Source organism: Dipodomys spectabilis, unplaced genomic scaffold (assembly GCF_019054845.1).
Source record: "Dipodomys spectabilis isolate Male_0828 unplaced genomic scaffold, ASM1905484v1 ptg000436l, whole genome shotgun sequence".
In the NCBI taxonomy this organism is placed as follows: domain Eukaryota; kingdom Metazoa; phylum Chordata; class Mammalia; order Rodentia; family Heteromyidae; genus Dipodomys; species Dipodomys spectabilis.
The window spans coordinates 3,193,894-3,209,279 of NW_024871113.1; the positions used below are offsets into that span (position 1 = coordinate 3,193,894).

At 40.3% G+C, this 15,386-nt stretch overlaps 1 protein-coding gene across 6 annotated transcripts in view; it reads left to right on the forward strand.

Annotated features, from left to right (window-relative positions):
- Window positions 1-2,621: 2,621 nt before the first annotated feature.
- Window positions 2,622-15,386, forward strand: part of Ptpn13 (protein tyrosine phosphatase non-receptor type 13) — a 199,445-nt gene continuing 186,680 nt past the window's right edge. For all 6 annotated transcript variants that reach the window (XM_042668362.1, XM_042668363.1, XM_042668364.1 and 3 more), the window contains exon 1: window positions 2,622-2,698. The gene's annotated coding sequence lies outside the window, so the exon portion shown is untranslated. The remainder of the gene's footprint in view (window positions 2,699-15,386) is intronic.

Genomic DNA, 15,386 nt, shown 5'->3' on the forward strand with positions numbered 1-15,386 from the left:
AATTATGGCTATGCATGCCATTCCTATGTGCCACAATTCCTATATAGCTATAGTAATTCTCACAATGTTTGCATATCATTTGTAATGCAGTTCTAGCTTTCTTTGTTAAGATCTTATTTTGATTTTTACATTATATGCAGAAGAAGATTAACCTGTAGATTTCCTTTTGTGTATCTGGTTTTATTTTAAAACCAGTCTTTCAGCTCATCCTAAATAGAGGGATTACTGGTGAAAAAGCCTTGAGGGCCACCACCTGAAATGGCCTATGCACAAAAGAGAGAGAGAGAGAGAGAGAGAGAGAGAGAGAGAGAGAGAGGGGGGGGGGGAGGAGGGGGAGAGGAGTGAGGGAGAAGGGGAGGGTCGGGAGAAAGAGACAAAGAGAGACAAAGAAAGAGAATGAGCTTACAACACACAGGCTGTTACAAGCATGGTGGATACTGCTTTTCTTTCCAACAAATATGTAAACTTTTTGTCGGTGGCAAACAGAGGCAAATGTTCCATGAGGGTTTTTGTGCTTGCAAACTGTTTTCTCCCTATCTTACCTTACTGAGTAGAGAAACAGGACATTTAAAACTAGGGGAAGAGCTAGAAAAGGGCAGCAAGTCTTAACACTTTTTCTCCTTTTCAAGAAGGTTGGCCTATCTTACTTATTTACCTGCCCTATTCTTTCCTCCTGCTAGTAAGTTCATGTTTTTTCTTTTGTCTTTGTCTTTGCTTTGTCATTCCACTTCCTACCTTTTAAAGTCCAGTTAAAGTCTCTTGCTTCAGAACTTTCCCTTATCTGCTGTTCTACTCTAGGTGAATGTTTTGGCTACAGTCCTTTTTAAAATTATATAGCTTTGTTTTGTAGACTCCAGGTTTATTAATGAGCTCCTTGAAGGCAGGAATTTTTATCTTAAAAATCTGCTGTACCTTTTCTATTGTGTTCTACATTGTAAGTGGTCACATTCAATGTATACTTGCCAGGTAAAATTGACTGAAGACTTATATCACAGTTATTCATTTAGCAAATGAGATAATGAAAATTCAAAGACTAGCCAAAGGTAATCATTTCTACTTCCCCCATTCTTTCTGTGTGTATGATAGCTTTTGGGGGCCAGGGAACACAAGATTGCAGTTTTCTTGGGAAAGTTAGATAAGCCTCAAAGATTTTGTTTTTGACCTAGCCTTGAAGTAAAAATTCACTTTCGGGTCTTAAAGTATTCAGAGGCTAATCAGAGGCGGGGGAGGTGGGGAAAAGGGAGAGTTTCCCTAAATGGAAACTGGTTGGTTATCTTGTACCTCCGAGAATAACTCAAAACTTTCAAAATTCTTATCACAGATACTTCGTCGCTCATGGATTCCGCAAGATCTCCTTGTAAAATAACTGATACTGAAATCTTACAATTTTCTTACAGGATACCTACCAGGCTATAGCTTGTTCAAGTCGTAGGGATAGAAAAATGGAGATTTAAAAAAAAAAATCATGTTAGCTAAACCTCTTAAAAATGTTAAGCTTTAGGATTAACTTAGTTTTATAAAGAAAAATAACAAAACGAGAAGTACTATTTTTGTTGTTGTTGTTGTTGTTACAAAAATGAGTGAGTTTTCCTGAGGGCATTTTGGGTTGTGCTGCTACCACACCTTTGAAGATCATTTTAACAAGTGTGGGAAACGCACCGAGCTGTTTTCATTGACCTCGCCATGGCTAAGTTGCTATATTGCTCCAGGGAGCTGGCACCGCTCGGCTCTTTCTCCCCCTGGCTCCTCCACTCTCCCCTCACCCTTTCAAAGCCCAGATTGCCAGGAAAGACCCAGGAAACTGGCAGTGGGGGAGGGGCTGCTCAGGGCGCTAAGAAGAGCTGGCAGGTCGGCATTTCTCCCTGCACACGCTCCCCAACCACATAAAGTTTTGTTCTGCAATAGCAGTCTATAACTCGGGGACTCGAAACTTTGTGGAGCAGCCATCAGCCGGAGCTTCTGGGTAGTCCAGAGAGCACTGAAAACCAGGCCCAAGGCACCGGTTGTCATGGGAACCCGAGCGCTCATCTCCCCGGCGACCTCGTCCCCTGGGAGGGGGCGTGGCCGAACGCCCAGGCCAGCCAATGAAGTGGAGAGGAACGCAGGGTCGGAGATGCGCTGTCCTCCCAGAGCCCGGGAAGAGATGAGTGACAGGACGTGGAGGGGGCGGTCGGTGCGGCCGCCCGAGGCGGGGCTTCCCAAAGTGCGAGTAGCTGGGGCGGCCGCGCCGCGGCGAGGGTGACACACCATGATCACCGTCCCTCGAGGTCTCGGAGCTGCTGCCGAGCAGCGCTCGCTGGTGCTTCCGTCTACGTCGGACGCCTCGGCCGCGCTCGGAGCCCGTGGCCAGCGTTGAGGTGCTCGCGCCCGAGGGTTTGGACGGAGTTGTGGAGAAGGGGCGCGGAGCACCGTCGGACGGCGAGCCGTGAGCGCTCGGCTCGCGAGTCAGGCCGCCGGCGAGGGTCGCCCGCCCGGGGCCGTTTCCAGGGCGTGGTGGCGGCGGGGGAGATGCTGCTGCCCTTCGCCCCTGCCCGAGGCTCCTCGCTCCGCTCCTCCGGCCCGCGCCCGCAGCCCCTCCGGGGAGAAAAGGTGGTGGCTTTTCGCGCCCGCGGCGGCAGCGGGCGGCCCGCCGGGAAGCCGCGTCCCCACAGCCCGCGCCCCGCGCTCCAGTAGCCGGACCCGGGGTTCCGACGAGCCGGTAAGGACCGCGGCGGCGGGGAGACGCCGGAGTACACCGCGCTCCCCCCGCAGCCCTCCTCCTCCTCCTCCTCCACCTCGCCGTCTTCCCCGTCCCCCCCCACCCCGCTCCCCTCACCCCAGCTTTCGCTCGGGCCCCTGGAACCCAACTTCTGTTGAGCTTTCCTTGGCCTGGGCGGGTGGGATTTTGGACTTGTTCGGGGTCTTGGAGAGGAGGAGGTGGGCCGGCTGGGGTGGGGAAGGATGAGCTGAGGCTTTCCTGTAGCTGCCTTCTCGGGAAATGAAAAGCCCCGGAGGGGTGGGGGGGTGGGGTGGGGTGGGGGACGATGGGGGGGGGGCGGTAATGGGGAATGACACGGCCCCGTCGTGCTTGTACAGACAGCGAGCTCTGTCCCGTGCGTGCTTTGGGAAGGACTCCCGGAGTCTGTTTCTAATTTCTGTAAATGATTGTGGGGTTAGTGTGGTGAAGAGGCCGCCCTGAAGAATGTGTGTGTGTGTGTGTGTGTGTGTGTGTGTGTGTGTGTGTGTGTAAGAGATGGGGAGGCAGCGGGTGGGGAGGGGCGGGAAGAGGGCTGAGAGACACTGCCTGCTGCAACCTCTTTTATGGCTTCTCTTCTCCTTTGACGGAGTTCAAACTTCACTCCTTTGCTCATTCCAGGATCGCGTCCGTGCGGAGAGCTGACACGTTAAAAGTTAAACCAAAGTCGTGAACATTCTTAGGATCGTTCATTTCCTCCCGTGGTGAATAGATTGGGGAAGGGGGCGCGGGGAACTCCGGAGTGTCACTGAGAACGATGTGAGGAATACAGTTTTCGTTGGTCTCCCAGGTCTCTCTGATCGACAGCGCCTCACACTTCCACACCTAACCTTTTAGACAGGCTTGTGTCATTTTTTTTTTTTTGTTTAATTGCATCTTTGCAACAACAAACGCCGTGACCTCATAGGGAGCTGCCTGGAGCTGAGTTTACCTCTCAGAAAATGGGGCAATCGGGTTTGTTTTCAAGGCGAGATCTAAACAAAATGTGGGGCATCCTGATGTACGTGGGTTGAAGGACGCTGGAAACTAATTAGCAGGATTTTAGTTTTGTATCTGTAGAACATGTTAGAGGATGGGCAAAATAAAGTTGCCATATTATGAAACAGTACTTGGTATTTCCAACTTCCTGACAACTGGGTTGACAGGGTCAAGGGGAAAACTTGGTACATTTTTGTTGGCTGTTGATAGTGGTGCTATGATGATACAAATTGTTTTAATATCAGTTTATAGCGTGTTTCCCTTTTACCATCAGAACCCACACTTGCTTTACCATTAAGTAGATTTATTGTTGAATTTATATTTGTCCCACCAAATTTTTTTCTAGTATGTAAAACCTATTATTTTTCAGGATGATTGCTAGCATGCAAAACTTAAGTTTCAGCCCCGGGTGCTGGTGGCTCACGCCTGTAATCCTAGCTGCTGGAGAGGCTGAGATCTGAGAATCATGGTTCAAAGCCAGCCGGGGCAGAAAAGTCCAGGAGACTCTTATCTCCAATTAACCACTGGAAAGCCCCAAGTGGTGCTGTGGCTTAAGCAATAGAATGCTCCCCTTGAGCTGAAGAGCTCAGGGAAGCGCCCAACCCGAGTCCAAGCCCCATGACCGACAAAAACAAAACACCTTTAAGTTTCTTTTTGCGCTAAGTAACTCACATCACCATCATCATCATCATCATCACAATTATTATTGGAGGAGTACTCTTAAATGCAGAGTTCAATTTGAGAGCAGTGGCTAATCAGTTGCTTGTAGGAAGAGATAGGTTTAGGTGTTCTTTTTTTTTTTTTTCTATTTGTTTTGTTTTTGCAGTGCTGAAGATTAATCCCAGAATATTGTCCATGACAAGCAGGTGTCCAAGCCCTAGTGTTTATCATTAAATGAATGGAGTTTATTCTTTAAGAAAAAGATTTGTCTCACTTCTAATAGGCTAAGGATTGGATAGGGGAACTTTGTAACTCCATGAATATCAGTTGCATGTGTATTTTTCTAGTTTGTATTCCTGAGCAATCCCTAAAGTATTGAAGGACAGGACTAAAAGCTAAACTAGAATTTCTTTTATATCTTCCTACTTGCCTCCCTCTGCTTCTGACAGTGCATAGCTATTCAAATACATTTTTATAGTTGGATCAAATGATAATTAATATTTGAAATAGAAAAATATCATCATACACTGAATCAGGGCATTTAGTAGTTTCTCCTTGTTAACATATTTTTTACTTTATAATTTGTTTGGGCAATCTGGGTGCTAGGGGGTTGGGGTCATGCTGATAATCCTAGCTCTCAAGAGGCTGAGCTCCAGGGGTTTGTGTTTCAAAGCCAGCTCAGGAAGAAAAGTCCTTGAGACTTCATCTGCAGAATAACTAAACCAGCTAAAAGTCAGACTGGGCATGGTTCAAATGGTAGAGCCTCAGCTGTGAGCAAGCAAACTGAGCAAGCTGGAGGCTTTAGGTTGTAAAACCCACAATCAGAAAAAGGAAAAAAGTGAATTTTCAGTGAAAAGTTGTGCTATTAATTTGAGTAGCAAGTTGAACATATTTTATCAGGCCTCTGATGAAACCAAGTATAACTATTTGAGTTAATGTAGGGGCCTAACAATAGAGAAAAAAGGTTTTGAATCCCCCAAAAAGAAAGGTTAGTGTTGAGGGCAAGGGTGGGGAATCAGTTGCTGAGTTCTCCCTTCCCTCTTTTTTTTCCCTGAAAACTTTTCTCTCTAAATTTGAAAATCAGTATTTGTCAAACAACTCAGAAACTGGATTTAAAAAAGACATCTTTAATGAATTCTTAACATGACTTTTAATGATCTAAAGTTATCAATTCCACATTTTTTTGCAAATATGTCATATCAAAATGTGGGGTGTAAAGTGCATTCAGAGGAAGAGTTCCAATATTCATTTGAGCTGGGGGGTGGCGGGAGTGAAAACGTCTTTAAGATTCTTCTTTTCTAGTTTCCTGAATAAGCTTCTGTTCTCAAAGCTGTTCCCAAATACTTTGTGAAGCAGAAGACCAGTTGTTTAATTTTAAGAGATCTAAAGTATAGTCTGGTGTACATCTATTCCCTAAACTTCTAGTGTTTTTTTTGCAGTTTGTTATCAGATGTATAAGAAGTTTAGGAGCAGTGTTTAATTCTAGTACTTGTTTGAGCATATTTGCTTTATCCTATCCTCTAACATTGAATCCTACCTTTTCCTATGTTTTTCTTTTGTTCTTTTTTGGTTTTACAATGGAAAAATGAAAAAAAAGAAAAAAGAAAAGAAAAAAGAAAAAGAAAAAGAAACAAGTTGCCAAAAGAAAATATTTCTGTTTTGAAACGATAAGGACATACCTAGATGACCTCTACCTGGTGTCTAAATCCTAAAGAACTACTTTGTGTGTTTACTTTTCTTGTTCATAAATAATCATGTCTTCCGTGTCTTCCACTATTATGTTTATAATTTAGATGTAACTTCCACGTAGGAGAGTAAACTGCAGTCTCTTTGAGCCTAACTTACTTCAGTTAGTTGTCTTTGTTTTCATTATTTACATCAGTATGCTCTGGGTCTAGAACTAAATGGTTTAATTGCCCTTATATCCCACAAAACTTAAGCTTTTTGAAATGTAATATTCCAAACACTGAAAATAATAGCCACCATTTCATCTCAAGACTTGAAAGATTTTCCTTTTTTGTTGAGTTTCCCCCTCCCCTCTTTTGTTTACATATGAGGATCCTTACAGCAAGATCAAAAATTTTTACAGAAAACTTTTACAACATTTTTTGTTGTTGTTGTTGGTCCTAGGGCCTGCCTGAATTCTGGGTCATTGCGCTGTCTCTCAGCTCCTCAGCTAATGTACTACCACTTGAGCCACACTAGCACTTCCAGCTTTTTCTGCTTATATGGTGTTGAGGAATCGAACCCAGGGCCTCATGCATGCAAGGCAAACACTATCACTGAGCCACCTTCCCAGCCCTTGTATGACTTTTACTATTTTTGTTTGTTTTATTGCTCTGTGTATGTGTGTGTGTGTGCACGCACCTGCCTGTACTAAGGCTTGAACTCTTGCTCATAGCTGGCACTCTACCACTAGAGCCAGGCCTCCAGTCCAGCACAGTGCTGCTGGTAAGTTCAAGTTGGGAGTCTGTAGAGTTCATCAGATGGAGTCTGGTTGACTTCAAATCCAATTTTTCATGTCTCAGTCTAAGTAGCTAAAATTCTATGTGTGAACCACTGGTGCCCAGCTCTTATTAATTTTAAGATGAACATATGCAAGACAGACTATTTTTTCCCTACAAGAAAAAGCATTTCCTTAGGGAGGAAGGAATAAGGATAAGATCTTATAGTTAGAAAGGAATTCTGTCATTGAATTTAACATTTGCCACTTGTTAATTAATGAAACACAGAAGAAAGAACTATAAAGTTTTTCCTACCTGCATCTTCTCATTAAAAGAAAAGATGTCCTTTAATCAAGATTTTATTGGTTTGTTTTGAGTATAAGAGAGCAAAAATTAAATTAAAATATCCATTCTTGGTGGATGGTGCTTATTTTTTTCCCCAGGCTGGCCATGAATTCAGGACTCAGCCTCCTGAGGATTATAGATATGGGGCATTACACTCAGCACCATTTCCTTGTCTTCATGCTTCTCCCCTTAGATTCTTTTTTTCCTTTTTTCCCCTCTTCCTTCCTTCCTTCCTTCCTTCCTTCCTTCCTTCCTTCCTTCCTTCCTTCCTTCCTTCCTTCCTTCCTTTTGGTTGGTCATGGAACTGGACCCCCCTCCCTTCCTTCCTTCCTTCCTTCTTTCCTTCACTCCCTCCCTCCTATCCCTTCCTTTCCCTTCCCTTCCCTCCCCCCTTTTCCTTTCCTTCCCTTTTCTCTATTCTTTCCCTTTTCTTTTCCTTCCTTTCCTTTTCTTTTCTCTTTTCTTTTCTCTTCCTTCCTCTTTTCTTTTCTTTAATTTTCTTTTCTTTTCTGAGCCTGGGGCTTGAACTTAGATCCTAGACACAGTCCCTGAGCTCCTTTTGCTCAAGGCTAGCTAGCCTTTCTTTTGAAGGCTAGAATTCTGCCACTTGAGCCACAGCTTCACTTTGCACTTTATGGTAGTTAATTGGAGGTTAGATTCTCTTTCTGTGCAGGCTTTGACTTGTGATCCATAGATCTCAGCCTCCTGAGCTAGGATTCAATCATGAGCCACCGGCACCCATCTCCCCTTAGTTTCAAATATAGTCATGGAATAAAAATGAAACATTCTTGGTGAATAACCAGAGTAGAATGACTATATAACCTGAAATTATAGTAAAGATCTTTAAAGTTGTATTTGTTTTGTTTTTAAAAGATAGTCTACAAAGTTTTTAAAACACAATTTTTTAAAAAAGGAAATTTATTTCCTAATTTTTGTAAAAAAGGGGACTCTGGCAAGGGAATCAGCAGGAAACAGGACAGGAAAAGGAGAGGTTGATGGAGAATGAATATGATCAAAGTGCATTATATATAGCATGTATATATTATAAGCATATATATACATATATATATAATAGCATAGTGAAACCCACTAAAATTTAAAGAGAAAAGAAGGGGTTAAAGTAGTGGGGTGAATTTAATTGAAGAATATTGTATACATATATGGAAAGATAACATGAAACCTCTGTATAATTAATTTATACTAATAAAAGAGAAATTTAGTTTGTTTTCCAGCACAGTGATTTATTTTTAAGTATCTAGAAAAATATAACTTTAAAAATAGACATTTAAACTATTAGAGATTCTTAATTATTTTAGCTCTCATGTAGTTAAATATTTCCTCTGAAAAATATAATGTGGTTAGGGTGTAGGTTTATTTTATTTTATTTTGCCAGTCTTGGGGCTTGAACCTCAACGGTCTGGGCACTGTCCCTGAGCTTCTTTTATTCAAGGCTAGCACTCTACCACTTGAGTCACAGCACCACTTCCAGCCTTTTCTGTTTATGTGGTACTGAAGAATTAAACCCAGGTCTTCATGCATGCTAGGTAAGCACTCTACCACTAAGCCACATTCCCAGCTTTGTGGTTAAGTATTTTAAAGAAGAGAATAATAAGTATCTTTGAAAAATGAATTCAATTTTTGATTAACTGATTAGTTGAATTGAAACAAATTAATAATTACATTCACTGGGCTGGGAAGGTGGCTCAGTGGTAGAGCACTTGCCTTGCATGCCTGAGGCCCTGGGTTCGATTCCTCAGCATCACATAAGCAAAAAAAGAAAAAAGCCGGAAGTGGTGCTGTGGCTCAAGTGGTAGAGTGCTAGCCTTGAGCTGAAGAGCTGAGACAGCACCCAGGCCCAGAGTTCAGGCCCCACGACTGGACCCCAAAAGCAAAAACAAAAACAAATAATTACATTCACTGATATGAATTGCTTGCTTCTTTCATGTTATAGCTTTCCTATTCCTGACTTGAAATGGTATATAATTTCTGTTTTAATTTTATTATGATACTGTTTTCTATGTCCAATTCAAAGAATGAATTTATAACCTATCTTAATTTTCTAAGTACTTTATACAATGCCAGAATACGCATTTGAAAAAAATCTGAAAAGTTGAAAACTTCAATTTAATAAATATAATGGAATTTTAGGTCATAAATGTTCATTTGTGAAACCTAACCTAGACAAAACTGTGTGCTATTCAGTTGGAGTTCAGTTAGAGCCTTAAAATACTACCTTAAGTAGTAGACAAATGAAAAACTAGAGTATATGACATTACATGCAACCCAGCAATATTGTAACATCAGTATAAATCAAATAAACATATTCTCCCATGTTTATTGCTATTATACATATACCTTTTAGAGTCACTATGAAAAATCTAGAACATATTATTTTCCAATATTAAGATTAGTGGGAATATCTTTCAATATTCAAACAAAAGAAAATATTTTATATGGTCACATAATATACCACAGTATGTGACCAAAGACTAATCTAAGCTGTTTAAAAATAATATTGCCCCTTGAGTCTTTCTCCAGGTTTATTTGCACACATCAAAGCTACTTCTAATTTTAAAGCAATTTTAAGATTTTGTTGATAAAGTTCAGATACAGTTCATTAAGATTAAATTGAAAAATAGATACTCTCCTTGCTTTTAGAGGGATTTTAAAGAATTCACAGTTGATGAGTCACACCATTGGAGTGTTGTCCAGTAGTAAATCTGTAGTGGTGAATCTGGGCTCACATTCTTATACCAGTTTTGTTGTTTTCATTTTTTTTTTTAATTCACAAATTCCTATCCTCTGGTAGGTATTCTACTAGGCACCATATGTAATAGACAGAGGGGACATATCTTCATATAGCTTAGATACTAATTTTGCTCACTCTAATCACTGCAGCAAACTATTTGTGTTGCTTCTTGTAGCAGTTACAAATTTTTACTGGGTAGCACAATAATGAGTGACCTGAAGAAGGTTGGGATTTCATTTCTGTTCTATCATAGAGACCAGGTATAACCCTTTGGAATGCTTGATAACTTCAATGCTTGACAGACAGTAAACACAGATAGCTATTTTTCTGAAATGAATGAATCCTCAAAATGGCCTTATGTCCTCCAGAATTCAATTTAAAAATGTCTTTTGAAAGTAGAGAAAATATGGAAGAAGTGGGAAATATAGTAAAAATATTGTACCTTGTAACGGAATCAAATCCTTACAAAAAGTTGGAAGTCTTACCAGTGCTTTCTTTTTGGTTTAGCCATTCCTATTTAAGGGAAGTTTAGAATTATATTTTTTTTCCCCTGGGAATTTGTTACCACAAAATAAAAAACTAGCAATATGTATATTACTAGTTGAGCTTTTTTGCTCAAGGCCTGCTCTTTTACCACCTGAAGTTCAACTCTATTTCTGCCTTTTTGTTGGTTAATTGGAGGTAAGGTCCTCATAGATTTTTCTGCCTGCCTTGGTTTTGAACCAGGATATTCAAATCTCCGTAGGCAGGATTACAGACACAAGCCACTTGCACCCAGCTTATTCTTAGACTTTCTAATATCTGGTCTCTGTTGCTTCTGGTTTGGTGGAATTTGGTTTCGGTGAGCTTAGAAGTATTATTTTAGATGGTGTACTAGGTTTCTTTTTGTGAGAGGAGCTGTTTTGTAAATTTCACTCCTGATGCTAGTAAAGGGCCTTCACCTAATTATTTATATTTGTTTTACTTTGTTTTTGTGACAGTCTTACTATGGCTGGCTTGGAACTTGCTATGTAGATCAGGCTGGCCTCTTAATTCATGATCCTCCTGCCTCAGCCTCCCAAGAGCTAGCACTACAGAAGTGTGACACATCAGGCTCTAGCAAATAATTGACACAGTAGAGTTACTCTTCATGGAAGCTGATTCATAGCCATTAAGATTATCTGGAACTTTTGAATTTTTTTTTGCTTTGTTTTTAATTCCTGTTGTTAAAATGCTAAGTTAGTATTAACCTTTTAACAAAACACAATTAATGTTTGTTTATGTTCATTTGTAACTATTTAGCTCTTGTGAAAACTGAATCCAGATAGTCACAGTTTATGCATATGCAAACATGTTAGAAACACAGTCTAGAAGAGTTTGGATTTTGAACTTAGGTAGTTCTCCATCAGAGTTTTAGCAGTTTTTTTTTAATAGAGTGATTTTTGGATAACTAACTTAAACTTCATGAATCTGTTTTATAAAATGGAAATAACACCTGCTTGTTTTATATAGCCATCATTTTTGAATTATAAACATAAATGATTGTGTATATATCACCATTCCATCTCATAAAAATTCTTTAAATTCGGGCTGGGAAGGTGGCTCAGTGGTAGAGCGCTTGCCTTGCATGTAGGAGGCCCTGGGTTCAATTCCTCAGCACCACATAAGCAAAAAGAAAAAAGCCAGAAGTAGCGCTTGGCTCAAGTGGTAGAGCGCTAGCCTTGAGCTGAAGAGCTGAGGGACAGCATCCAGGCCCAGAGTTCAGGCCCCACGACCGGACCCCCCCCCCAAAAAAAACAAAAGAATTCTTTAAATTTTACTTCTTTCTGCTGCTAGAGGACTTGGGGAGAGAAGATCCTGAGAAATCTGATGATAATGCTGAGACAAAAACATAGCTTACCTTTCATCACCTAAATTTTAGCCTCACTAATATAAACTATGTCTATGTTCTTTGCAAATTGCTTTTTTCTGCAAGGTCTTTTGTGTGTGTGTGTGTGTGTGTGTGTGTGTGTGTCTGTGTGTCTGTGTCTGTGTGTCTGTGTGTGTATGCGCATGCACGCGTGCGCGCGCACGTCGGTTCTAGGGCTTGAATTCATGACCCTGACCCTTTTTTGCTCAAGGCTAGCACTCTACCACTTGAACCACAGCTCTGTTTCCATTTCCAGCTTTGTAAGATCTTTTTAGCAAGCATAAATAGATAGAGGTTACAGGACAAAAAAAGGTAAACAGTTTAAAGGAACTAAGTGGGTAAATCTGCCAGGTGCCTTGGGGTATTTGAAAAATATGGAAATAGGCAAAAAAAAAAAAAATGTCCACAGTATGTTTGGCTACTGAAATAGCAACAATCACAAATGTTTTGTAAACATTATAAAATTAACTTTATTCTGAATGTCTTGTTTCTTCTTTAAACTAATGCTTCTCAAGTATTGGCCTAACCATTCTATGCAGATTCTTTTCTGTATCCTGAGATAAGCTGAAAAAGAAGAAAAATGGTTCCTACCAAAACCTTAAAATCTAGGTTAAAACCACACTCATTGGAGTGGAGAACCAGAGCACTTGGAAAGCCAAATTTCCTAAGAAGGGGCTACACTACCCAGGTGCAGGCTACCTCTGCAGGCACAGTGAAGAGAGGACTGCCCCTCTTTCCTGAGAGTATGTGTGTGGGGGAGTGGAGGGTGTGTGTGTGGGGGGGGGAGAATCTACCTCCAAACAGGCAGTCCCAGAGGGCTAAGGATGCCTGAGTTCCTACTAGTTGAGCCCCAGCTGGTCAATTCCCAATATCCTTGAGAAGCCCAAGTGTTTCTCTATATGGTGAAAACATAACAAAGTCCAATTTTCTGCCTTTACTGACTTCCTTGTATCTCTATCTAAATGGAGCGATATGGTGCCTGGTGGTGCTAAAACCACAAAAGAACAAAAGATTTACTGCTCTCCTAGCTTATGGGTATGCAACATTTTATCTTCCCCAAAGACTTCTTGTTTTTATCAATATGCCTACCTCCATGTCAGGCAAAGATACTTTGATTACTTAAGAATCAATGTTTTTATAAATTGTATGTACAAATATATTTTAAGATTATTTTCTTTCTTGGTATTCATTTAAAAATGCTACTGAGTACTGAAAAAAGCTCTATGTGAATTAAAAAAAACTGTGCACATTATTTCAAAATGAAAAGGGAAATAGAAAAGGGATTTTTCTCAAGTAGTTAAAATACAGGAAACTATGTTTTGGAGGAAAGAAAGTTAAGGGAATAAATGAGGGAGGGATGGAAAGGGTGACACTGATCAATATGCATTGTACACATTGACGTGAAACCCATTTGTTCATTAATGAACGAAAAGGAAAGAAACAACAACAAAAAGAAACATCACTCAATGGAAAGTACAAAAAGGTGTATTCTGATGTCAGTAGTAGATTCAAATTGGGAACAGAGCTTGCTGAGCCTTGAAGATACCATTAAATGTCTTGGAATGAGCATGCTCTTTTCCAGATTAAAACAGATGATATGAGTGAGTGGATTCAGGAGAAAGAAGTTTAAAAGAAGGCCTGAAGATGGCATGAAAGTCAAGAAAAGGGAATATTTAGAAAGAAAGCAAAAGAAAGGTACTGTTAAAAGTGCTTTAGGGAAGTCAATGCAATAGGGATCCCACGAGTGAAGATTAAAGACAGCTAGAAGAAAAATGTGACGAGCTTGATATTGTTGCCTGCAAAAGAACCATTTTATACACTTATATGGGGTAAGGACTAGGAAGAAAATTAAGTAATATCATAATTGGTGGCTAACAGATGAGAGTTAGATGTTCTGGGAGATTTCATAGGGTCAGGAAATGGAAAAAGAACATTATTCTTGGAGTAAGAGATTTAAAATAGCAGAGAGAGCAAGAAAGTATCATTTTCTTTTATGAGGATCTCTCCAGAGAGATGAGATAGAGTTGTTACTTGTAACTGAAGAGACAGACTTTTCTCCATGAGAATGGAGGGAAGACTACAAAGATGTATGTGGTTCTACTGGTAAATAGAAAGGAAAAGAAAGTTCTGTAAGAGAGAATTGACTCTTAATGTTATTGTCTTCAGAAACTAATGTCATAGGATGCATAACTTTCAATCTTTTAGATATCATTTGGATAGTGGAGAAACAGTCACTATTGGGAAAGTAAGAAGAGATTGATAAGGATCTATAGAGATCTTACCAATCTAAAGCTGAATAATTTGAACAGTGATGGCCTCAACATCTGCAGAAGATTAAGGTGTAGAGCTTATGATGGTGAAGTTAAATATGGAGGCTAAGGTAATGAGTTTGAAAGACTGGGATAGGTAGGGAATAATTTTAGGGTTCCGTGTGGTGTTTCACACCCCAGTAGCTCAGGAGGCAGAGATAGGAGAATCATGATACAAGAGCAGCTCAAGCAAAAACTTAGCAAGATTTAAAAAACAAAACAAAACAAGCCAGATGTGATGGTAACCCCTGCTATTGAAAAGGTGCATGCAGAGGATCAAGGTCCGCGGTAGTTCTGCTTAGTCTAGACGGAAAAAACAAACTCAGAGGTGGGAGGAGGGGGATGGGGGGGAATGCAGAAAAGGAACTAGGGACATGGCTCCAATGAGAGTGCTTGCCTAGGAATCAAAGGCCTTGATTTCAACCCCCCAGTAAAACACACACACACACACACACACACACACACACACACACACACACACACACACACACACACACACACACACACACACACACACACATTCTGAGTGCTTGCCTAGGAATCAAAAGGCCTTGAATTCAACCCCCCAGTAAAACATACACACACACACATGTATGTACTTACCTACATACACACACATTCTGAGTTTCCCAAAAGTCAACTATTAAGGATCTTTACCATTTTCTTCAGTATTGTAGTTGTTTGGACAAACTGTCAAAGGATCTTGAGTCTCAAATATATGTGGTGTTTAATGTAAAGTGTTCTGTGGAACACTTTTGGGGCTTGGGGATTGCATTTAAGATCAAACAGCCAACCTACAAATTCAGCAAACTGTTTAAATCAAACTTATCTTGTTGGTTAATATTAAGCTATCAGAGTGGGTTTTAATTTGCCATTACTCTGATAAGCATAAAGTAGCCTTTATATTTAGTTTATTATGATAATCAGTAAGATTCAAAGCTCAAAGTTAATTAGCACTGTTTTATGCAAATTGTTTTGACTACAGAGTAACTTTTTAAAAATAATTAGCATTCTACTTGGTATCTAAAAAAAACTTTTGAAATGAATCTCAGCTTTCCATCTTAAATCCAGTATTCTATCTAGTATACTATCAAACGTGATACGAGTCACTAATCACATTTAGATTATTACCCACTCAGAACTTGATATGTACATTTTTAATTCCAGAAAAAAATTATGAAACTCCTTGGCTTATTAACAGGTACTTAGTTGATTGCCCAACATAACTTTGTTGATTGTAAATTAGTTATACAATTTAGCATAGGCTTAAAATAGCATC